Here is a 25,339-nt window from a genome sequence, read left to right as displayed (position 1 = left end):
AACCACTGAGTCCCGCATGAGCTCCCTCACAAGGTATAAAAAAAAAGGATGGTTCATCTAGAGAAAGACTATAAGCAAGGTAAAAAATTGCTGAAAAAGGTTTGATGGCATATTTATGAGACAAAGACTTCAAAACTATCTTAACAATGCTCAAAAAGCAAAAGGAAGATGTGGACAAAGTCAAGAAAACAATGTATGAACAAAATGGAAATATCGATAAAGATGCAGGAAACCTAAAAAGAAAGGAAAAAATATTTGATGTTGGAAAGTAAATCTTAAAAAAAAAAAAAAAAGAAAGTGTAATAACTAAAATGAAAAATTCAAGAGAGTGATTCAAAGGCAGATTCAAGCAAGCAGAAGAAAGAATCAGCAAATCTGAAGATAAGAAAAAGAAAAAGTATCATGTTTGAGCAACAGAAAGAAAAAAGATTGAAGAAAAGTGAATACAGCCTAAGAGACCAGTGGGACATCATTAAATGGACCATCATGCATATTGTGGGAGTCCAAGAGAAGAAGAGATAGATAAAGGGGTAGAGAGCATACTTAAGTAAATAATGGTAGGGGGAAAAAAAAATACCAATTTGATGAGAAACATCATTACAAACATCCAAGAATCTCAAAGAACTCCAACTTAGATAAACTCAAAGAGACCTATTACTGAGACAAATTAAAGTCAAGTTGTTGAGGGACATCTGGGTGGCTGGTTGAGAGTCTTCCTTTGGCTCAGGGCATGATCCCAGAGTCCTGGGATCGAGTCCCACATCGGGGTCCAAACCTGCTTCTCCCTCTGCCTATGTCTCTGCCTCTCTCCATGTGTCTCTCATGAATAAATAAAATCTTTAAAAGAAAATAAAAATATAGGGATCCCTGGGTGGCGCAGCGGTTTGGCGCCTGCCTTTGGCCCGGGGCACGATCCTGGAGACCCGGGATCGAGTCCCACGTCGGGCTCCCAGTGCATGGAGCCTGCTTCTCCCTCTGCCTGTGTCTCTGCCTCTCTCTCTCTCTCTGTGACTATCATAAATAAATAAAAGTTAAAAAAAAATTAAAAAAAAAATAAAAGAAAATAAAAATATAAAGTCAAGTTGTTGAAAGACAAAGACAAAGAGGGAATTTTGAAAAAGGCAAGAGAGAAACAAATTATCATCCACAAAAAATATTCAATAAGATTATTATGTCATAATATGTATATATTTATGTATAATTATAAGATTGCATTATATTCTTTTTTTTTTTTTAAAGATTTTATTTATTCATTCATAGAGACACAGCTAGAGAGAGAGACAGAGACACAGGCAGAGGGAGAAGCAGGCTCCATGCAGGGAGCCCGATGTGGGACTCGATCCCGGGGTCTCCAGGATCACACCCTGGGCCGCGGGCGGCGCTAAACCGCTGCACCACTGGGGCTGCCCTATATTCTTTTTTTTAAAGAGGGAACTCTTCCCAACTCATTTTTTGAAATGATTTTTTTTTTTTTTTTTTTTTTTTATTCATGATAGGCACACAGTGAGAGAGAGAGAGGCAGAGACACAGGCAGAGGGAGAAGCAGGCTCCATGCACCGGGAGCCCGACGTCCAGGATCGCTCCCTGGGCCAAAGGGAGGCGCCAAACCGCTGCGCCACCCAGGGATCCCCCAACTCATTTTTTAAAAAAAGATTTACATATTTATTTATTAATGAGAGTCACAGAGAGAGAGACACAGAGAGAGAGAGAGAGCGGCACAGACACAGGCAGAGGGAGAAGCGGGCCCCATGCAAGGAGCCCAACGTTGGACTCCATCCCGGGTCTCCAGAATCACGCCCCAGGGCCAAAGGCGGTGCTAAACTGCGGAGACACTAGGGCTGCCCAAGACTGCATTATATTCAATGAGAAGTTTTGCAGGCCAGAGGCAATGGAATGATGTATTCAAATATTCAGAGCTAAAAGAAAAAAATCTGTCTTACTCTCGTATCCAGCAAAAATGTCCTTCAATAGTGAAGGAGAAATTGAGACATTCTCAGATACATACAGTACTCAGGAGTTACTTACCACTAGACCTGCCCTGCAACAAATGCTAAAGGATATCCTTGAGTTTAAAATGAAAGGCTACTAGACAACTCAAAGTATATGAAGAAATAGAGATTTCAGTAAGTCTAAATATGTAGGCAATTCTAAAAGCTAGTATTGTTGTAACAATAATGTGTAAGTCCACTTTTTGTTTTCTACATGATTTAAGAGACTCAGGGCATGATTGGCTCAGTGGTTGAGTGTCTGCCTTTGGCTCAGGGCATGATCCTGGAGTCCCCCATAGGGCTTCCTGCATGGAACCTGCTTCTCCCTCTGCCTATGTCTTTGCCTTTCTCTCTCTGCATCTCTCATGAATAAATAAATAAAATCTATAAAAACCCCACAAAACACTTATTACTCTAGAAGCTAGTATGGTTGTAATTTGGGTTTGTAATGTCACATTTTGTTTTCTACATGATTTAAGAGGCAAATGCATTTCAAAATTATTAGTTTATGTTTTGGACACACAATATATAAGGATGTAATTTAGTGATATCAACAACTGAAAGGCGTGAAGACAGCTGTTAAAGGTGTAGTTTTGTATGTTATTGAAGTTAAGCTGGTAAAAATTCAAATTAGAGTTTATTTCTTTAGGAATTTTTATTTTTTATTATTATTTTTTTTTATGATAGTCACAGAGAGAGAGAGAGGCAGAGACATAGGCAGAGGGAGAAGCAGGCTCCATGCACCGGGAGCCTAATGTGGGATTCGATCCCGGGTCTCCAGGATCACACCCTGGGCCAAAGGCAGGTGCCAAACCGCTGCGCCACCCAGGGATCCCTTCTTTAGGAATTTAAATGTATTTTTATGATAGCTAAAAAAGGAAATAGCTAAAGAATATACAATAAGAAAATGAGAAAAATTTAAATATTTAACCAAAGACAAAAGAAAAAAGTCATGTAGGAAATGAACAATAAAAGCTACAGGGTGGGATCCCTGGGTGGCGCAGCGGTTTAGCGCCTGCCTTTGGCCCGGGGCGCGATCCTGGAAACCCGGGATCGAATCCCACATCGGGCTCCCGGTGCATGGAGCCTGCTTCTCCCTCTGCCTGTGTCTCTGCCTCTCTCTCTCTCACTGTGTGCCTATCATAAATAAATAAAAATTAAAAAAAAAAAAGAGAAAAAAGCTACAGGGTATGTAGAAAAAAATAGTAGAAAGGCAGCAGTGAGTCCCCTTTTATCAGTAATTATTTTCAATGTAAATGGATTGAACTATTCAATCAAAAAACAGAGTTTGGTAGAGTGAATTTTTAAAATGATATAGCTATATGCTATCTTCAAGAGACTCACATTAGATCCAAAGACAAGTTAAAAATAAAAAGATGGAAAAGAGTATCCCATGAAAATAGTGACCACAAAAGAGCAAGGTTGACTATACCAATACCAGACAAAATAGACTTTAGATTTTAAAGTTGACAAGACAAAAGGCAGGACATTGTATATTTATAAAATGTTCAATACAGCAGGAAGATAAAATAATTATAAACAATTATGCACCTAATAACAGACTATAAAAATATAGAAAGAAAAATTGAAACAATTGAAGGGAGAAATAGACAATTCTACAAATATAGTTGGGGATTTCCATATCCAACTCTCAATAATGGATGGATGAACCAGAGAGAAGCTAAGCAAGGAATTAGAGAACTAGAAAAAAACACTTTGGCTCAGGTCATGGTCCCAGGATCCTGGGGTCGAGTTCTGCATCAGGCTCCCTGTGAGGAGCCTGCTTCTCCTTCTGCCTGTGTCTCTGCCCCTCTCTGTGTCTCTCATGAATAAATAAATAAAATCTTAAAAAAAAAAAGAAAAGATGCTCAAGATCACTAATCATTAAGGACTTGCAAGTCAAAACTACAATGAGATACTGCTTCACATTCATTAGGATGGCTACTATTAAAAAAAAGAAAAACCTCAAAAATAAAAAAATAATATTGGTGAGAATGTGGGTGTGCACTGTTGGTGGGAATATAAAATGGTACAGCTGCTGTGGAAAACAGTATACTTCCATAAATAAAAACACTTCCCCTAAGATCAGGAACAAGGCAAAGATGTCCACTTTCACCACTACTATTCAACCTCATACTGGATGTAAGTTTTAGCCAGAGTATTTAGGTAGAAAAAGAAACAAAAGTCATCTAAATTGTAAAAGAAGTAAACCTCTTTCAATTCACAGATACTATACATTGAACATCCTCCGAAGAACCCATAAAAAATATTGTAGCTAATTTAAAAATTCAGCAAAGTTAATGTCCACAATAGCTAAGTTATGGAATGAAGCCAGATGTCCATTTATAGATGAATGAATAAGGAAGATGTGATGTATATACACAATGGAATATTACTCAACCATCAAAAAAAAAGAAACCTTGCCATTTACAATGACGTGGATGGAACTAGAGGGCATTATGCTAACTGAAATAAGTCAATCAGAGAAAGAATTATTATATGATTTTACTCATATGTAGAATTTAAGAAACAAAACAGAGGAGCACAGGGGAAGGGAGGAAAAAATAAAACAAGATGAAATCAGAGAGGGAGATAAGCCATAAGAGACTCTTAACCATAGGATACAAACTGAGGGTTGCTGGAGGGGAAGGGGGTTGAGGGAATGGGGTAACTGGGTGATGGGCATGAAAGAGGGCACGTGAATAATGAGCATTCGGTATTATATGACTGATAAATCACTGAACTCTACCTCTGAACCTAATAATATACTACATGTTAATTGAATTTAAATAAAATAAAATAACATTTTAAAAAAGATCTTATTTTTTTATTCATGAGAGACACACAGAGAGAGGCAGAGACACAGGCAGAGGGAGAAGCAGGCTCCCTGAAGGGAGCCAGATGCAGGACTCGGTCCCAGGACCCAGGGATCACGACCCAAGCCAAAGGCAAACGCTCAAACCATTGAGCCACCGAGGGGTCCCTAAAATAACATATAAATAAATAAGAATTCAGCAAAGTTACAGAGTACAAGACCAGCTCACAAAAATCAGTGTCCATATACCAGCAACAAACAATTCAAAGATAAAATTAAGTGGGTGCCTGGGAGGCTCAGTCGATTAAATGTCTGTCTTTGGCTCAGGACATGATCCCAGGGTCCTAGGATAGAGCCCTGCATTGGGCTCCCTACCCAACAGGGTGTGTGCTTCTTCCTCTGCCTCTGCCCCTGCTCTTGCTCGCTCCTTCCCTTCCTCTCTCTGTCTCTCTCACAATTAAAGAAAAATCTTGGGACCCCTGGGTGGCGCAGCAGTTTGGCGCCTGCCTTTGGCCCAGAGCGTGATCCTGGAGACCCGGGATCAAGTCCCGTGTGGGGCTACCGGTGCATGGAGCCTGCTTCTCCCTGTGCCTGTGTCTCTGCCTCTTTCTCTTCTCTCTGTGTAACTATCATAAAAGAAAATTTAAAAAAAATATATTTTGGGCAGCCCCGGTGGCTCAGCGGTTTTAGCGCCGCCTTCGGCCGGGGCCTGATCCTGGAGACTCGGGATTGAGTCCCGTGTTGGACTCCCTACATGGAGCCTGCTTCTCCCTCTGTCTCTCATGAATGAATAAATAAAATCTTTAAAAAATAAAAGATAAAAGAATCTTTTTTTTTTTTTTTTTTTTTTTTAAAGAATTCCATTTACCACCATTACCTCCATCCAAAAGAATAAGGGATCCCTGGGTGGTGCAGCGGTTTGGCGCCTGCCTTTGGCCCAGGGCGCGATCCTGGAGACCCGGAATCGAATCCCACGTCGGGCTCCCGGTGCATGGAGCCTGCTTCTCCCTCTGCCTATGTCTCTGCCTCTCTCTCTCTCTGTGTGACTATCATACTTAAATAAAAATTAAAAAAAAATAAATAAATAAAATAAAAATAAATTTAAAAAATACGTAGGAGTAAATTTACACAAAAAGGTGCAACTTGTATAGTGAAAACTCTAAAACATTATTGAAAAAAATTTAAAGAAGACCTAAATAAATGGAGAGATATCTCATGCTTATTGATTGGAAGACTTAGTATTGTTAAAATGGAATGATACAGAAGGCAATCTATAGATTTAACACAATCCCTTCAAAACCCAAAGGCTTTTCTTGCAAAAACAGAAAAACCAAATTCATATGGAATATGACCCAAATAGTCAAAACAACCTTGAAAAAGAGGGACAAGCTGTAGGAATCACACTTCCAGCTTAGTACAAGGCTGTAGTAATCCGAACAATGTGGTACTGGCATAAGAATAGACATTTAGACCAATGTATAAAATTGAGTGTCCAGAAATAAACCCAAACATCATTGATGAATTGATTCTGATGAGTGTCAAGACCATGCAGTAGGGAAACATAACCTTGTTTCAACAAAAATTGCTGGAACATCTAGATATCCACATGGAAAACAATAAAATTCTGTATGTCCATATGCTATATGAAAAAAAACAACAACTCAAAATTGATCAATGATTTAAGAATAAAACATAGAAGTAAATCTTTATGACCTTTGATCAATGATTGCCAATGGCCAATTGATTTGTAGATATGACATCAAAAACACAAGCACCAAAACCGAAGTTAACTAAAAGGGACTGTGGCAAAATTAAAAATTTAGTCCATAACAAAGGACTGCATCAAGAAAGTGAAAAAGACAGTTCAGAGAATGGGAGAACATATTCATGAACCATCTATCTGTAAAGACCTAGTATCCAGAATATGTAAAGTACTCTTACAACTCCACAACAAAAAGACAAAAAAAAACCAATTAAAATATAAGCCAAGGGCTTGGACTGTAATTTCTTCAAAGAACGTACACGAATTGCCAAAGTGCGCATGAAAAGATATTTGACATCATTAGTCATTAGGGAAATGCAAATCAAAACCACAGTGAGATACCACTTCACAGACCAGGATGGTGATGAAAAAAAGAAAAAGAGGGATCCCTGGGTGGCGCAGTGGTTTGGCGCCTGCCTTTGGCCCAGGGCGCGATCCTGGAGACCCGGGATCTCGGGCTCCCGGTGCATGGAGCCTGCTTCTCCCTCTGCCTGTGTCTCTGCCCCTCTCTCTCTCTCTGTAACTATCATAAATAAATAAAAATTTAAAAAAAAAAGAAAAAAAGAAAAAGAAAAAAGATCAAGTGTCAGGAAAGAGGTAGAGAAATTGCAACCCTTGTACTTTCTGGTGGGGAAATAACATGGTGCAACCACTGTGGAAAACAGATTGGCTGTTCCTTCAAAAGTTAATCATACAGTTACCATCTGACCAGCAATTTCCCTTTTAGGCATGTATCCAAAAGAAGTAATTCCATTTTCAGTTATATATACAAAAGAATTTAAAGCAGGGACTTGAATAATATTTGTACATCAATATTCTTAGTATTAGGGCAGCCCGGGTGGCTCAGCGGTTTGGCATTGCCTTCAGCTTCTCCCTCTGCCTGTGTCTCTGCCTCTCTCTCTCTGTGTCCCTCATGAATGAATAAATAAATCATCTTCAAAAATATTCTTAGTATTATTCACAATAGCCGAAAGGTGAATATAACAAAAGTGTCAATGAATGAATAGAAAAATAAGATATGGTATATTCAAATAATGGAATGTTATTCGGCCAAAAGGACTGAGGGGTGCCTGGCTGGCTCAGTTGGTGGAGCATGTGACTCTTGATCCTGGGGTCATAAGTTTAAGCCCCACTTTAGGCGTGAAGCCTATTGGAGCCTACAACATGGATGAACCTTGAAAACATTACGGTAAGTGAAATAAGCCAGACACAAAAGAACAAATATTCCTTGAATCTACATATACAAAGTACCTGGAATAGTCAAATTCATAGACATAGATACACAGAAAGTAGAATGAGAATGGTCGTTACCAGAGTGTGAGCAGACATTCTACAGAATGTAAAGTGTATTTTATAATAAAAAATAAATTTTTGCACTTTGTCTCCAGTTTCTGACACAAAGTTCCTAAATCCCTTGGAATTTCCAGGTGATAGGAGCATCTTTTGTCCTAATGGAGCCACACTTAGTGGACTCCTAGATAGCATCAGAGTGGGAGCCTGTTCCTTGAAAAACCAGGGCACTATTAAAGGGCTGGAGCTTTCAACCTCAACCCCCAATCTCCATGTAGGTGAGGAGGGCTAGAAACTGGGTTAATCACCAAGGCCAGTGATTTAATCAACTATGCCTATGTAATGAAACCTCCAGAAAAAATCATAAACAACCTATACTGGAGAGTTTCTGAGTTGGTGCTGGAAGGGTGACATACCCAGATTGGGCAGGGGAAAGTCCATGAAACCTCCCACCCTCTTCCCATGCACCTCTTCTATTCGGCTGCTCCTGAGTTACATCCTTTATCACAAACTAGTGATAGTAGGTAAAGAGCCTTCCTAAGTTCTGTGAATCATTCTATCAAATCATTGAACCCGAGGCAAGGGTGGTGGGAATTCCTGGTTTAAAGCCAGTTGGTCAGAAGTATGTGTGACAAGCTTGATGTCACTAAACATACAGTTAAAAATGGCGAAAATGGGGTGGGGCACCTGAGTGGCTCAGTTGGTTCAGCGTCTGCCTTCAGCTCAGGTCATGATCCTGGGATCCTGGGATCGAGCCCTGCATAGGGCTCCCTGCTCGGCAAGCTTCTCCCTCTGCCCCTCCCTCGGTTGGTGCTCCCTCTCTCTCAAATAAATAAATAAAATCTTTTTTAAAACGGCAAATTTAAAAAAAAAATAAAGGCAAATTTTGTGTTCTGCATATTTTACCACAAGAAAAAAAGCGTTTAGAAAATCTGGGTATGATTGCTTATGAATAGAAAGAAAGAAGAGTAGCCCTGCAGTGGGGCAATCAGACAGCATCTGTACTGAAGTCATCAACATCAATGTCACTGACGAGCGACAGACAGGCATCGTACATCTTCTAATGCGATGCCCCAGGAAGCACTCAGGATCACTCACGCAGGCATTCTGGCAGAGAAAGCCTAACCAGAATTTAATAATGAAGAAGCAGACAAACACAAAAACACAAATCAAGGAACCTTCTATTTAAAAAAAGAAGCAAGGTCACACAAGTGAGGAAGTTGGGAAGGAGAGTGACTTCACAGTGGAGAAACCTCCCTCAACCAAGCCATCAAGGTCAATATCAACTGTAATAAGTCATCCTGAGGTCACAGACCCTTTGTATGATGTGATGAGAATGGTCTCACTTGGTCTCACCATGAGAAGATCATCAGACAAACCCAAGTTGAGGGAGTTTCTACAAAATCGCTGACCAGTATTCCTCAAAACTGTGAAGTCGCTGATGGGTTGGTTGCCTGGGTGTCTCCGTGGGTTAAGTGGCTGACTCTTGGTTTTGGCTCAGGTCATGATCTCAAGGTCATGAGTTTGAGCCCCAACACAGGGGCTTAACCAACTGAGCCACTCGGGTGTCCCATAAGAGAATTTCTTTTTTTTTTTCTTTTTTATTTATTTATTTATGATAGGCACACAGTGAGAGAGAGAGAGAGGCAGAGACATAGGCAGAGGGAGAAGCAGGTTCCATGCACCAGGAGCCCGATGTGGGATTCGATCCCGGGTCTCCAGGATCGCTCCCTGGGCCAAAGGCAGGCGCTAAACCACTGCGCCACCCAGGGATCCCCCCCATAAGAGAATTTCTTAAGGAAATATACTAATACTTAGGGATACAAGTCTTGATACATGGTGACCTTATACTCCAGTGATTCAGTAAAAATGTACAGTTGACCCTTGCACAACACAGGGGTTAAGGGTACCAACCTCCTGTGCAATTGAAAAAATATGTGTCACTTTCAATTCCTCCCAAATTTAACCACTAATAGCCGACCATTGACAGGAAGCCTTATTGATAACATAAACAGTCGATTAACACATATTTTGTATATAGTATGTATTGTATTCTTATAATAAGGTAAGCTAGAGAAAAGGGAATGTTATTAAGAAAATCATAAGGAAGAGAAAATACATTTATAGTACTGTACTGCATTTATTTAAATATTTTCTACTTAAATATTTAATTAATTAATTTATTTGACAGAGAGAGAGAGAGAGAGAGAGTGCACAAGCAGGTAGAACAGTAGGCAGAGGGAGAGGGAGAAGCAGACTCCCACTGAGCAGGGAGTCTGACTTGGGGTTCCATCCCAGGACCCAGAGATCATGACCTGAGCCAAAGGCAGACACTTAACTGACTGAGCCACCCAGGTGCCTCTAAAATTTTTTTAGAACTACATAAGTGGACCCATGCTGTTCCAAGTCATATTGTTGGGCAGCCTGGGTGGCTCAGCGGTTTAGTGCCGACTTCAGCCCAGGGCCTGATCCTGGATCCCAGGATCGAGTCCCACGTTGGGCTCCCTGGATAGAGCCTGCTTCTCCCTCTGCCTATGTCTCTGCCTCTCTGTGTCTCTCATGAATAAATAAATAAAATTAAAAAAAAAAACCAAAGTCATATTGTCAAGGGTTAACTATATATAATTATCATATATTATAGGTATAAATTATACTATTAGAAGTAATATATTACATGTAATTACATATGTTTAGATTATAAAACTATATATAATTATAATACATGACATATGATCATATATAATATGTGACTACATATAAGAATATATTATTATATTCATACATATACCTATATATTAAAGCTACAATATATACTAATATATAGTAGCTATATTATATACTAAAGCTATTATATATAATTATATATAACATATCCTATTATATATTATAAGATATAATATAGTATAATGATTATTATATGTCATTCTGTTAACATATATACTATTATTTATTATAGCTATATTATTATTTATTAAGCTAATGGGGCAAAATATTAGCAATATGAGACCTATGGGTAAAGGAAAGGGCACACAAATATTCTATCATTCTGATTCTCAGAAATTTTCTGTAAATTTCAAATTATTTACAAACAAAATATTTTTATTATTTGTTTGTTTTTGAGTAAACTCTACCCTCAACTTGGGGCTCGAACTCACTATCCTGGGATCAAGAGTTACACACTCTGCCACCTGAGCCAGCCAGGTGCCCCACAAATAAAATAGTTCTAAATTATCTGTGTACATGGATATAGTTGCAGGTATTTGTCCATCCTCACTCATACAGTATGCGCTGAGTATGCCAGCCCCTGTGTCAGGTGCTAAGGATTCCACTGAACGGTCCCAGTTCCTGCCTTGGAGGACCATCACACCTCAGCAGATGTTAACACCACATGACATACCTAAGTGTCTTGGTGGCATTATGGTACATATGTGGCTGTTAGCTTGATTTTCTTCCTGCTACATTTCTCCCACCCCATCCTTCCAAAGCAAGAAGTAGTCTTTATCTTCTGTGGCTCGTGGTTAGGGGCTGCTGAACTGAAAGGGCTTGAAAATAACATCTTTCAGCATCTATACATATTCTAATATAAGCCATATGAGGCGGTGTCAGTGTCAAGGTGAGTATAGAGAGGAGGAGCCAAAGTCTGCCCTAGACAGACGGAGTCCACTACCTATAAGAGAAAAACATACCATAGGAGAGTTTCTCTCTCACATTGGGGTAGCCACTCCAGGACAGGTTCTGGCTTTTGACCCTCCTCCTATCAAAAGGTAAAATCTGATTCCACAGCCTCTGAGTCTGGATTGGCCTAAGTGACACACTTCTAATGAACAGAAAGCAACGGAAGTGATGCTGTGTGAATTTCGAGGTAAGGTTGTAAAAGGTAGCTGGCCCTCTCTATGGGACACTCACTGTTAGAACCCTGCCACCATGCTGTGAGGGAGGCCAGGCCACACACAGGGGCCACATGCTTATGTTCTGGCTGAAAGCCCACACTGAGGCCATGGCTCAGCCAGCACCGAGCATCAGACAGGTGAGTGAAGAAGCCTGCAGCCCCAGCAAGAAACCTGCTAACTGAGCCCAGTCAACCACCAGAATTGAGAGATATAATACAAAATCAGTTATAGCTGTTGCTTTATGGCATTAAGTTTGGAGTGATTTGCTCTGCAGCAACAGGTGATCAGAACACACGTGTCTGCTAGAGTTCTTTGAAAGGATTAAGACCCAATTACCCACAGCAGTAATTTACTTGATCCATACTCTTTGTTGGCTATATTCTCTGCCCTACTGGTTACTGACGTTTCTTTCTCTCTCTCTTTTTTTTACAGATGCTTTTTTTTTTTTTTTTTTTTTTTTGAGTGAGAGACAGCTCAATCAACCAGGAGGAGCAGAGGGGGAGGGAGAGAGAATCTCAAGCAGATTCCACATGCCCCCTTACTGATGTTCCTTAACATCATCTCCCAAATAAACTACTGTATCAAATTCCTAACTTGGGGTCGGCCTCTAGAGACCAGGGTATTACACTCAAGTCATAGTGATGGTTCAGAGCAAGAACTCCATGACCACACGGACCAGGTTCAGGGTATGGCTGTAACATTTACCAGCTCTTGACCTTGGCTAAGTTACTATGACCTTCCTTTCTTTAAAATTTGTATTTTTGTATATTTTTTTATTGGAGGTCAATTTGCCAACATATAGTATAACATCCAGTGCTCATCCTGTCAAGTGCCCCCCTCGGTGCCTGTCACCCAGTCACCCCATCCCCCCCGACCACCTCCCCTTCCACTACCTCTTGTACATTTCCTAGAGTTAGGAGTCTCTCATGTTCTGACTATGACCTTTCTATTTCAGTTTCCTCATCTGTAAACAGTGAATAAAAAAAGGCTTACCTCCTAAGGTTGTTAAAAGTTTAAATTATTTAATATAGTACAGTGCTTAAAACAGTTTCAGACACAAAATCAGCAGTATAAATATGTTCTTTAAAAAACAAAGGAGGGATGCCTGGGTGGTTCAGTGGTTGAGTGTCTGCCTTTGGCTCAGGTCGTGATCCCAGGGTCCTAGGATCGAATCCTGTATCGGGTTCCCCACAGGGAGCCTGCTTCTCCCTCTGGCTGTGTCTCTGCCTCTCTCTGTGTCTCATGAATAAATAAATAAAATCTTTTTAAAAAGGCAAACTGTTTTAAATAATGAAGAAAGAGCTGCCTGAGTGGCTCAGTTGGTTAGGGGTATGACTCTTGGTCAAGATCTCAGAGTCATGTGATCCAGCCCCATGTTGGGCTTCACACTCAGTGTAGGGTCTGCTTGAGATTTTGTCTCTCCCTCTCTCTCTCCCCCTCCCCACTCTTGCACTCTCTCTCTAAAATAAATACAATAAAATAAAATAAAATAAGTACAAGAATCTTTAATAATAATAATAATAAAGAAAATTTATTGGCTCAGGTAACTGGACAATTCCAGTCATCAAGAATGGACTGGTCAAGGCTTCCATTCTTTTGACATCATTCTTCCAACTCTATCCCCTCCATGGTTGGCTTCATCCTCAGGCTGGGTTCTTTCCTGGTAAGAAAAAGGAGAAGCAGAAGTTCCAGAACTTACATCTACCTAGAGGTAATGAAAAGAGAGAGAGAGAGAATTTCTGGTACCCCAACAATCTCTCAAAACTCTTGGGTTTATTCTGATTGAATCAATTTATCTCACGTGCTGTCCATAAACGGACCACTTGGAGCCCATCCCACAAGCTGGGGGCAGGGTCAGTCTCCAAACAACTTCCTGCCTCACAGTGTGGGCCGGAAGGCAATGACTTCCGTGTCAGAACTAGGGGACCACAGAGCTTTAAGCTTTAAGAGGTGAAACTCTGCTGCCTGGCATTTTGAAAACAAATCATTCTGCCACAGAGAACAGATGAGACAAGGACCAGAGTGACCAGGAAGGGCGCTTAGGAGATTGTTGTTATTAAGAGAAATTATCCACAACTTGGAGAATGACTCTGTGAACTTTCTGTGTTTTGCAGAGGTTTGTCTAACCAGCCTGGCTGAGGACAGAAGATTTTCTGGGGGAAAGGAAACTTGACTTGCCAAAGGATAGGAGCCAATGGATTTTGCAATCCTGTAAAACTAAGATGAGGTGCTTTTATTTTCTGTCCAGTGTAAAGATGGCCCCAAGTGTTAGAGGATTGTTTCTCATTTTCGTCTTTTTTTTTTTTTATTTAATTTATTTATCGGACAGGGAGAGAGAGAGAGCACAAGTAGGCAGAGCAGCAGGCAGAGGGAGAGGGAGAAGCAGGCTCCCCACTGAGCAGGGAGCCCAATATGGGACTTGATTCCAGGACTCAGAGATCATGACCTGAGCTGAAGGCAGATGCCTAACTGACTGAGCCACCCAGGCGCCCCTTGTTTTTGTTTTTTTGCTGGGTAAAACATTAACAAATTTTGTACTGAACACAGCACTCTCATCTTGCCCTTACTTTTCTTCCCCCACTGATTATATGTTCCAGAGCACGAAGAATGTAGTGTCCCCAAACTGAGAAGGCCCTTGGAGACTGAAAACACAAAGCACCCAACTCCGTCTGGAATATGCAGTTTTATTTTGGAGTAACTCACTGACAGGGAGGATCTGGGGGATAAATATCCAAACAGCTGTGCAGCCAGTCTCAGCAAAAGTCCAGTTTTTAACTTACTGGTTTTACAGGAGAGGAGGATGTGTAGGGGAGTGTTCCCATATACAACTAATGTTCAGCAGATCTGTTGCCTCTGGAGGAGAGGCATGTTTGCCTCTGGAGGAGAAAACTGGATTGTGAGCCAACCGAAATCCAGAACAGGCTCCCTAAACATTCTGGTCTTGGAATGTAAGCATGGAGTTTATACTAGGAGGCCTGTAACACGGAGGCCAAAGGGGTTATTAAGCAAACAACAATGAGATGGTAGGTCAAACGTGGAGTCAGTATAGCCAGCATTCCTACATTAGAAAAATCCTGGGTTTTCTTTTGTTTTTCTTTAAGATTTTATTTACTTATTCATGAAAGACACAGAGAGAGAGAGGCAGAGTCACAGGCAGAGGGAGAAGCAGGATCCCTGCGGGGAGCCTGATGTGGACCCGATCCTAGGATCTCAGAATCATGACCTGAGCTGAAGGCAGATGCTCAACCACCGAGCCACCCAGGCATCCCAAAATCCCAGTTTTTCTTATGTTCCCTGTAACCATACCAAGTGTTGGTGATGATGTGGAGCAATTAGAACTTTCATAAATTTGTAGGGGAATTTGAAATGGTACAAAAACACTCAAAACCAGTTTGTCAATTTCTTATCCCTTTGTGGTTTGAATTTGCATTTCTCAAATGACGAATGGTGTTGAGCATTTTCTTATGTGTTTATTGGCCGTTGATATATCTTCTTTGGAGAAATGTCTATTCAGATCTTTTGGCCGTTCTCTAATTGGGTTGTTTTTTGTTGTTGATTTGTGAAAGACTTTTATGTCTTCCAGGTACGAGTCTTTGGCAAATATAGGTATTGTAAATATTTTCTCACATTCTCCCATTTATCGTTTAATTTTCCCAAATAGATCTTTCAAAAAGTAGATATTTTAAATTTTGGTAAAGTCTAAGTTACACTTTTTTCTTTTGTAGTTCACACTGCTTGTGTACTAAGAAATCTTTGCCATTCCAGACTGAAAGTTTTCTTCTACGCATTTTTCCTAGGTACTGTTACAGTTTTAGCCTTTATGTCTAGGTCTCTTATCTATTTAAAGCAAATGTTTTTATATGGTGTGAGATAAAGGTCAAGGTTTATTTTTGCCCATGAGTATATTCAGCACCATTTCTTGAAAAGAATATCCTTTCCCCATTGGATTACACTGACCCTTATGTTGAAAATTAATTGATCATATCTGTGTGGTTCTGTTTCTGGACTTCCTTCCTACTTATACATCTATTCTAATCAAAATACCACACTGACTTGGTTTCTTTACCTCCATTCTAGGTCTTGAAATCAGGTAATGTAACTTTGTTACTTTTCAAAGTTGATTTGGCTTTTGCATTTCTGTACAAATTTTAAAAATCAGCTTATAATTTCTACAAAAATAAGAAAAGCCTGCTGGGATTTTTATTTGATTGCATTAAATCCACATATCAATTTAAGAAGAACTGCTGTCATATAATACTGAACCTTCCAGTCCATGAGCATGGTACACTGGTGTGTCTTCATTTATTTAAGTCTTTTTTTTTTTTTTTTTTTACTTTTCCAACAATGTCTTTGAGTTTTCACTGTACATTCAATAAACATATCTTGTTAAATTTACCCCTAAGTATTTCATGTTTTTGGACACTGTTTTAAATGATATTAGTTTTATATAAGTGGTGAGAGTATGACCCCTGCCTTTCTCCCTATCTTAGGGGAGAGCATTCAGTCTTTTACCCTTAAATGCTATGTTACCTATATGTTACATATAGATTTTTCATAGATGTCCTTTCTCAGGCTAAGGAAGTTTCCTCATTTATAGCAGTATGCTAAAAATTTTTTAAAAAATCATAAATGGGTGAATTTTTAAACTTTTTGGTTTGAAATAATTTTAGCCTTATAAACAATTATAAAATTATTACAGAGTTCTGGGGCCCCTGGGTAGCACAGTTGGTTGTATGTCAGGCTCTTGGTTTCAGCTGAGGTTGTGATCTCAGGGTCATGAGACTGAGCCCTGTGTCAGGCTCTGTGCTCAGTGCAGAGTCTGCTTAAGGCTCTCTCTCCCTCTCATTCTGCCCCTTTCCACTCTCTCAAGTAAACAAATAAATCTTTTTAAAAATTACAGAATTCTTTTAGGTTGATGAATATGAATATGTTCTGAAACTCTAGTTAGTGATGACTTTATAACATAGTAAATGTACTAAATGCCGTTGAATTTTATGTTTAAAAATGGTTAAAATGGTTGATGTGTTATGTTCTGTGTATTTCACTACAATAAAAAAATTAGTACAGTGTTTCTCTATAGTATTCTCCCAGCTTCCATGGTGATAACAAGTTGCAGTTCCCACAGTGCAATGATTAAAACTAGGAAATTAATATTGGTACATTACTATTAATTAAACTGCATGCTTTATTCAGACTTCACAAGTGTTTGCTCTAAGATTTATTTTTGTCTGTTTCAGTTTCCAATCCAGGATCTTGTGTTCCATTTAGATGTCATACCTCCCTTGTCTACTCCAGTCTATGACAGTTCCTCATTTCTTTCCTTGTCTTTCACAATCTTGACAATTTAAAGGAGTTCTAGCTTGATATTTTGTAGAATGCTCCTTAGTTTGGATTTGTCTAGTGTTTTCTCCTGATACAATCAAGGCTATACATTTCAAGGAAGAAAAACTGAGAGGTAATATGCCTTTCACAGTGTCTGATATGAAATCAACATATCTTATTATTGGTGATAGTGACCTTGATCACATCGTTAACGTCATGTCTGCCAGGTGTCTCCACTGGAAAGGTATTATTTTTCCCAGATAACTAATAAATTACATAGTCTGAGACTGCAAATACCCTGTTTCTCTTTATTTTTTTTTTTTCCCTGTTTCTCTTTAAAGTGCCAACCTTTTGTGTTAGCATTCACTGGTGGATCTGACCTGAAGCAAGATTTTCTAGTGATGATTTTCTATTTCCTTTATTCCTCCTAAATGTATTCATTGGAATTCTTCTGAAAGGAAAAGTCTCTTCTTCATTTATGATCTATTGAATTATTTAGTTACATCAGGATGGACTCACACTTGTATTTGTTTTATTCTTTAGGTTATAATCTAATACTATTCTAATATATTTTGTTCCTCAAATTTCAGTATGCCTTCTGTTCTTTTGACTGCCCCCTCCATCATTTTGTAAGAAAAAAAAAAAAACTTTTTTTTTTTTTTTTTTTTTTTTTTTTTTTAGCACTTCCTTCCTTTTGGCACCACGATACTCCAAGATCCTTCTGTATTTTGCTTGTCTCAGCTCTGGAACCAACCACTTCTCCAAGATCCAAGAATCTAAGATCAGCACACTATATGTGCTCACTGCTACTGGAGTATCATTCTTCTCCATAGAAAGAGCTAAGAAATATATCTAGGTATACTACTCTCTGTGTATACATGTATTTATTTATTTATTTATTTATTTATTTATTTATTTATTTATTTCTATGTGCATTTATTTCTTGAGCACCATAGGGTTCATTCTAACTTTCTCCCCTTTGCCTTGTTATAATTTCTCCTCCTCTCCAACAGTAAGGAATCTGGCTCTCACTACCTACAATAAGTTTTTTCCACCCTAGAGTACATATAATGCAGTTTCAGAAGTGCTGACCCATAACCCTGCCAGAAACAAATTTATCCTTAGAGTTTAATGTTTGTCTATAGTTCTTTTTGCCTTTAACTTAACAGTATCAAAATATTGTTTCCACATTTACTGAGGTCAGCTCCTTTTTTGCCCATTCCCTTCAGTGTGGGTATATAATTCGTTTATGACAGTTGCATTTGTCTATCACAGTCCCCAATCAGCTGGCACTTAGTGCAGCTAAATCTCTGGAAGTGGTCACGGAAAGAGATAAAGAGAGCTCTTCCAAAACCAGTGTCCTCCCAAGGTGCCTCCCTCCCGTAGGAGCAACATCAGGGACTTCACATTCGAGGTGGGAGGGCAGTGAATACAGACTTCATTAATCCTGCAAGTCACTAAAATAATTAAACAAACAAGCAAGCCCAGGAAAAGGGTGGTAGGGCCATAACTCAGGGTTGTTACAATATATTTTGTAAAATTTCCCATTTCCAGGATGCCTGGGTGGCTCAGAGGTTAAAGCATCTGCCTTTGGTTCAGGATGTGATCCTGGGGTCCTGGGATCGAGTCCCACATTGGGCTCCCAGCATGGAGCCTACTTCTCCCTCTGCCTGTGTCTCTGACTCTCTCTCTCTCTCTCTCTGTGTCTCTCATGAATAAATAAATAAAATCTTGTTTAAAAAATAAAATAAAATAAAATTTCCCATTTCCAACAAAAAATTATAAGACAGGTAAAAAAACAAAACAAAACAGAAAACAACAACCAAAAAACAAACCCCAACAGGGATGCCTGGGTGGCTCAGTGGTTGAGCATCTGTCTTCGGCTTAGGTCATGATCCCAGGGTCCTGGGATGGAGACCTGCATCAGACTCCCTGCATGGAGCCTGCTCTCCTTCTGCCTGTGTCTCTGCCTCTCTCTCTGTGTGTGTATATCTCATGAATAAATAAATAAAATATTTAACTCCCCCCGCAAAAAAAAAAAAAAAAAAAAAAAAACAGGAAAGAATAACCTGAACACAACAATTTCTGTTGCTGAAAAAAATCAGGCAACAGAAAATGACTCAGAGGGACTAAGTGTTAAACTTTTAAATTTCAAAGTAGGTGTTACAAATATGATCAAAGAACTAAAGAAAGTCATAATTAAAGAAGCAAATGAAGGTGTGATGGCACTGTCACACCAAATAAAGATTGTTTATAAAAAGATGGAAGTTATAAAAAAAAGACCCAAATGGAGGTTCTGGACTTGAAAAGTACAATAACTGAGATGAAAAATTCACTATTGATTCTCAACAGTAGATAGAAATGGCAGAAGGAAAAATAAGTGAACTTGAAGATAGATTGATAGAGATTATGCAATCCAAAGAATGGGAAGAAGAAGAAAAATGAATAATAGAGTCTCAGAGAAATTTGCAATACTATTAAATGCACCAACATATGTATAATGGAATACAAGAAGGAAAGGAGAGAGAGAAGGAAAAAATGTAAAAAAAATAACAGCTGAAACAAGTGTATGCCAATAAATTGGATAACTAGATAAAATGGACAAATACCTAGAAACACAAACTACTAGAACTGATGGAAGAAAAAAAATAGAGGCTCCAAATAAACCAATAATAAGTAAGAGATTGAATTTTGTCATCAAAATTTCACCCACAAAGAAAAACCTAGGCCCAATGGCTTTACTGGGGAATTCGGCCAAATACTTAAAGAAGAATGAATAATTTCTCATAAACTTTTCCCAAAAATAGATGAGGAAGGAACCTTTCCAGCCCATTCTGTGAGCACACATGCTCTCTCTTTCTCTCAAAAAAAAAAAAAAAAAATCCAAAACACTGACAAAACCAAATCCAGTAGATCCCTCCTCATCCACCATTTTGCTTTCCATGGTTTCAGTTACCCAGGATCAACTGAGGTCCAGAAGCAGATGATTCTCCTTCTTATGCATCCTATCCTTCTTCTGATGTATAGAAGTCCTAACACTACATCACAACGCCTGTGTCATCCACCTCACTTCATCTCATCACACAGATGTGTTATCATCTCACATTGTCACAGGAAGAAGAGTGAATACAATGAGACATTTTGAGAGAGAGACTACTTTCACATTCACATAACTTTTATTACCATCCATTATTATAATTGTTCTACTTTATTTTTTTATTTATTTTTATTTTTTTTTAAATTTTTATTTATTTATGATAGTCACACAGAGAGAGAGAGAGAGAGAGAGAGAGAGAGAGAGGCAGAGACACAGGCAGAGGGAGAAGCAGGCTCCATGCACCGGGAGCCCGACATGGGATTCGATCCTGGGTCTCCAGGATTGCGCCCTGGGCCAAAGGCAGGCGCCAAACCACTGCGCCACCCAGGGATCCCTTGTTCTACTTTATTATTAGTTGTGGTTAATCTCTTACTGTGCCTGGTTTATAAATTAAACTTTATCATAGGTATATATGTTTAGGAAAAAATATAGTATATTTAGGGTTTGTACTATCCATGGTGTAGGCATCCACTGGGTCTTGGAACATATTCCATGGAGAGAAGGAGGAGACTACCGTATGGATGAGAATGCGATACAACTATAACTCTCATACCTTATTTATGAGAGTGCAAATTTATATAACTACTTTGGAAACGGTGTTGGCAGTTTACTATAAAGTTACGCTTGCCATAGTAGCCATCCATCCATCTTAGATATTTACATAAGTGAAATGAAAAACTATGGCTACACAACAACCTGCACATGGATGTTTATAACAGCTTTACTCATAATAGTAAAGTACTTGGTACTACATCTGACCAAATGCTATTTCTGCATTTATTGTGATGATCATATTTTTTTCACCTTTATTCTATTAAATATGTGAATTGCATTGATTGATATTCAAAGTAAACTTGAGGGATCCCTGGGTGGTGCAGCGGTTTGGCGCCTGCCTTTGGCCCAGGGCGCGATCCTGGAGACCCGGGATCGAATCCCACATCAGGCTCCTGGTGCATGGAGCCTGCTTCTCCCTCGGCCTGTGTCTCTGCCTCTCTCTCTCTCTCTCTCTCTGTGACTATCATAAATAAATTTAAAAAAAATAATAAAAAAAAACAAAAAAAAACAAAGTAAACTTGAAAGAAATAAATAAACTTTGCATTTCTAGGATAAACTCCCTTGATCAAATATATGATCATGTTTATTTTTTTCTGGATTTGGTTTGTTATTATTTTATTAAGGACTTTCATATCTCTGTTCACAAAGGATATTGGTCTGTAGTTTTCTTCTAATGATTTTTGTCTAGTTTTTTAATAGTAATGCTGGGCTAATGAAATGTGTTGGAAGGTGTTTACTACTCTATTTTTCTGAAAGATTTTGTGTAGAATTGGCATTATTTCTTTCTTAAATATTTGATAGGTAAGAAAACTATATGGTTGTGGGAACCTTTTAAAAATATGAATTCAAGTTCTTTACTTGATATAAGATTATTTGTAATTTCTTCCTAAGTGAGTTTTGGTAGTGTGTCTTTGTGGAAATTTGTCTATTCATTTAATGCTCTTACTCTTTCAATGGTTTTATGGTATGTAGTTATGTCTACTTTTTCCATCCTAATATTAATAATTTATGTCTTCTCTTATCCTCTTGATTATTCTAGCTACAGTCTTATCAATTTTGTTGATCTTATTTGTTTATTAATTTGGGGGAGATAGAGGGAGGGTAGGGGCAGAGAAAGAAGCAGACTCCCCACTAAGCAGGGAGCCTGACGCAGAGCTTGATCCCAGGACCCTGGGATCACAACCCAAGCCAAAGGCAGCCACTCAGCTGCCCCTGATTTTTTAGATTTTTAAAAAATTTATTTATGAGAGACACAAAGAGAGAGAGGCAGAGACACAGGCAGAGGGAAAAGCAGGCTCCATGCAGGGAGCCCAACGTGGGACTCGATCCCGGGTCTCCAGGATCGCTAGCCTTGGCCAAAGGCTGCAGTAAACCTCCGAGCCACCCGGGCTGCCCTGCCCCTAATTTTTAAAGAGATTTATTCATTTATTTGAAAGAGAAAGGGAAAGGCAGAAGGAGAGAAAGAGAATCCTGAGGCAGACTCCCCACCTAGCACAGAGCCTGATGTGGGGCTTGATCAAATGACCCTGACATCATGACCTGAGCCAAAATCAAGAGTGGGATGCTCAACAACTGAGCCACCCAGGTGCCACAATTTTGTTGATTTTTCTAAAGCTTTTGATTTCACTGATTTCCCTTCTCACTATATTCATATATATCTGTAAATGGTTTAGCATGATTACAAAAGCTGTTTTGATGTTCTTATGTGCATGTTTCAACACCTCTATCATTTCTGTATCTGTTTCTATTCATTGATGTTTTCTCCTAGTTATGGGTCACATTTTTCTGCTTCTTGGCATGTCTACCAACTTTTGATTGGGTACAGGTCACTGTGGATGTTATTTGTTGAGTAACTAGACTTTGTTGTCTTTTTTAAAGGTGCTGGACTTCATTCTGGATGACAGTTAAATTACCTGTGGATCTTTTTGATCTCTAAGACTTTTCCTAAAATATCTTTTTATTTAAAAATAATTGTAATTCACTGGAAATTTCAAAGATAGTATAAAGAGGGCCTATGTACCTTTCACTCAGTTTCTTACATGGCCACATCTTCCATAACTGTGGTACAATATAAAAATCAGGGAATTTGATAAAATATGTGTGTATAGTTCAATATTCAATACCATGTATAGATTTATGTAATTACCATCACAATCAAAACAATATGAAACTTTCCCATGAAGCTCTCTCTCATGTTACCCCTTTCTAGTTCATGCCCCTATCCTACCCTGTCAATGAGCAATTTGTTCTCCATCTCTATAATTATGTCATTTCAAGAATGTCATATAGCTTACTTTTTTTTTTAAGACAGAGAGTGAGAGACAGCACAAGCAGCAGGTAAGGGACAGAGGGAGAGGGAGAGAGAATCTCAAGTAGTCTCCAAACCCAGCATGGAGCCCGAAATGGGGTTCCATCTCACGACCCTGAGCCCATGACCTGAGTTGAAATCAAGAGTCCAATGATTAATCAATTGAGCCACCCAGGAGCCCCAAGAATGTCATACAAATGGAATCATACAGTATATACCCTTTGAGAGTGTTTTTCATGCAGCATGATTTCCTTGAGATCCATCCAAATCGTTATGTGTATCAACAACTCAGTACTCTTTATTGCTGGCTGGTAGTCCACGGTATAGATGTTTGTTTAACCACTTAAGCAAACCATAACCATATTTTTATTTAAAATTTTTAATTTTAAAATATTGGTGACGGGGCACCTGAGCCTCTGCCTTTGGCTCAGGTTGTGATCCTAAGGTCCTGGGATTGAATCCCACATCGGGTTCCCCACAGGGAGCCTGCTTCTCCTTCTGCCTATATCTCTGCCTCTCTTTGTGTCTTTTAAATAAAATCTTTAAAAAAACTTTTGGTGACAGTACAGGTTTTTTTCTTACAAGTCTACCATTTAATCCCTCAGGATTAAAAAGAAGACAAGTATTAGGATTCTAAAGAATTACACAACAAAGGAATGTCAAGGGAAAGGCACAATTGCCCTGGGGCGGGGGGGGCACATTAGCTATTCCAGCTGAACACCTAGCTTCAAAACAAAATGAATTTTAATTTTTTCTAAGTGAAATAATGTACAATCTCTATCTTCCTCTGAATTTATAACTTTCAAACACATAGCTTCATCTTAAACTTGGTTAAAAAAACTTTTAATAGGATGATGGCCTGCCTCAGTACATAGTGTGTACCCTACCGGAAATTTTTACAATAATTATAACACAGGAATAATCCTATATTTTTAAAGATTTTATTTATTTATTCATGAGAGACACAGAAGGGGGGGGCAGAGACATAGACAGAGGGAGAAGCAGGCTCCATGCATGGAGCCTGATGTGGGACTCGATCCTGGATCCCAGGGTCACACCCTGAATCAAAGGCAGCTGCTCAACCACGGAGCCACCCAGGTGACCCAGGAATAATACTATTAACAATAAAGTCCTCAATTTAGAATCTGGAACATCAGTCCTGTGAATCTCTCTCAAGATCTCCATCTCTTCTTTGCTCTTTTGTATTCTCTTTCTGGCAGTAAATTAGTACTTTGAGCCCAAAGTATTTTCATTACAGTAGATCACATGTTGTTTAGTGTTCAGAGTTTTTTTGTTTTTTAAAGATTATATGTATTTATTCATGAGAAACACACAGAGAGAGAGAGAGAGAGACAGACAGACAGAGACAGAGACAGAGAGGCAGAGACACAGGTAGAGGTAGAAGCAGGCTCCATGCAGGGCCTGATGTGGGACTGGATCCTGGAACTCCAGGATCATGCCCCAGGCCAAAGGCAGGTGCTAAACCGCAGAGCCACCCAGGGATCCCAGCTTTTTTTTTTTTTTTTTTTTTTTTTTTAAGTAGGTTCCATGCTCAGCATGGAGCTCAACTCGGGGCTTAATATCATCACCCATGAGATGATGACCTGAGGCGAAACCAAGAGTCAGACACGCAACCGACTGAGCCACCCAGGCACCCCTCTTCTTTTTACCTTCTTGATCACCTCCTTCTTCTTTAAAATCAGGGGCTGATAGGACCCGTGTTAGCTGAAATGTTCCCTTTTGACTCAACTTTTGTGTTTCCTTTTTGTTTGTCTGGCTCTTCTCTTGGTTATCTCCTTCCTTCTGACCCCCTTCATCTTTTTAAAGAGCTACTTTTTAGGTTATCATATCACTCTCTGAAGGACAAGGCTGTTTTACCATTTTGTATCTGCCTCTTGGTTTTGGAATCTTGACTTCTGTGAACAGAGAATGGAAAAATAAAAAGCTCACGTAACAGTTGGTTTAACCATTCACCTAATGAAGGACATTTGAGTAGCTTCCAGTTTGAGGGTATTGCAAATAAATATGCTCTGAATGCTCATGTCGACTAAAGTTTTCATTTCTCTGGGTAAATGCCTGGGAGTATGATTGCTAGGTAATATGGAAAGTGTATGTTTAGTTTGTTAAGACACTGACAAACTGGGCAGCCTGGGTGGCTTAGCAGTTTAGTGCCGCCTTCAGCCTAGGGTGTGATCCTGGGGACCCTGGATCGAGTCCCACATCAGGTTCCCTGCATGGAGCCTGCTTCTCCCTCTGCCTGTGTCTGCCTCTCTCTGTGTGTCTCTCTCATGAATAAATAAATAAAATCTTAA

General features: G+C 39.2%; 1 long non-coding RNA gene across 2 annotated transcripts; it reads left to right on the top strand.

Moving 5' to 3' along the window:
• The first annotated feature begins 9,209 nt into the window (after positions 1 to 9,209).
• LOC140624916 (uncharacterized) lies at positions 9,210 to 17,931 on the top strand. 2 transcript variants are annotated; one of them, XR_012024351.1, is made up of 5 exons: positions 9,210 to 9,300; positions 13,289 to 13,456; positions 13,860 to 13,972; positions 15,471 to 15,542; positions 17,749 to 17,931. It is a non-coding gene; the product is annotated as an uncharacterized lncRNA (long non-coding RNA). The 2 variants fall into 2 exon arrangements; XR_012024350.1 differs by lacking the exon at positions 15,471 to 15,542.
• The last annotated feature ends 7,408 nt before the right edge of the window (positions 17,932 to 25,339 follow it).

The sequence above is a fragment of the Canis lupus genome, chromosome 3, assembly GCF_048164855.1.
Source record: "Canis lupus baileyi chromosome 3, mCanLup2.hap1, whole genome shotgun sequence".
Classification (NCBI taxonomy): Eukaryota; Metazoa; Chordata; class Mammalia; order Carnivora; family Canidae; genus Canis; species Canis lupus.
The sequence above is the reverse complement of the archived record's forward strand: the minus strand, read 5'-3'. Positions and strand labels throughout refer to the sequence as shown.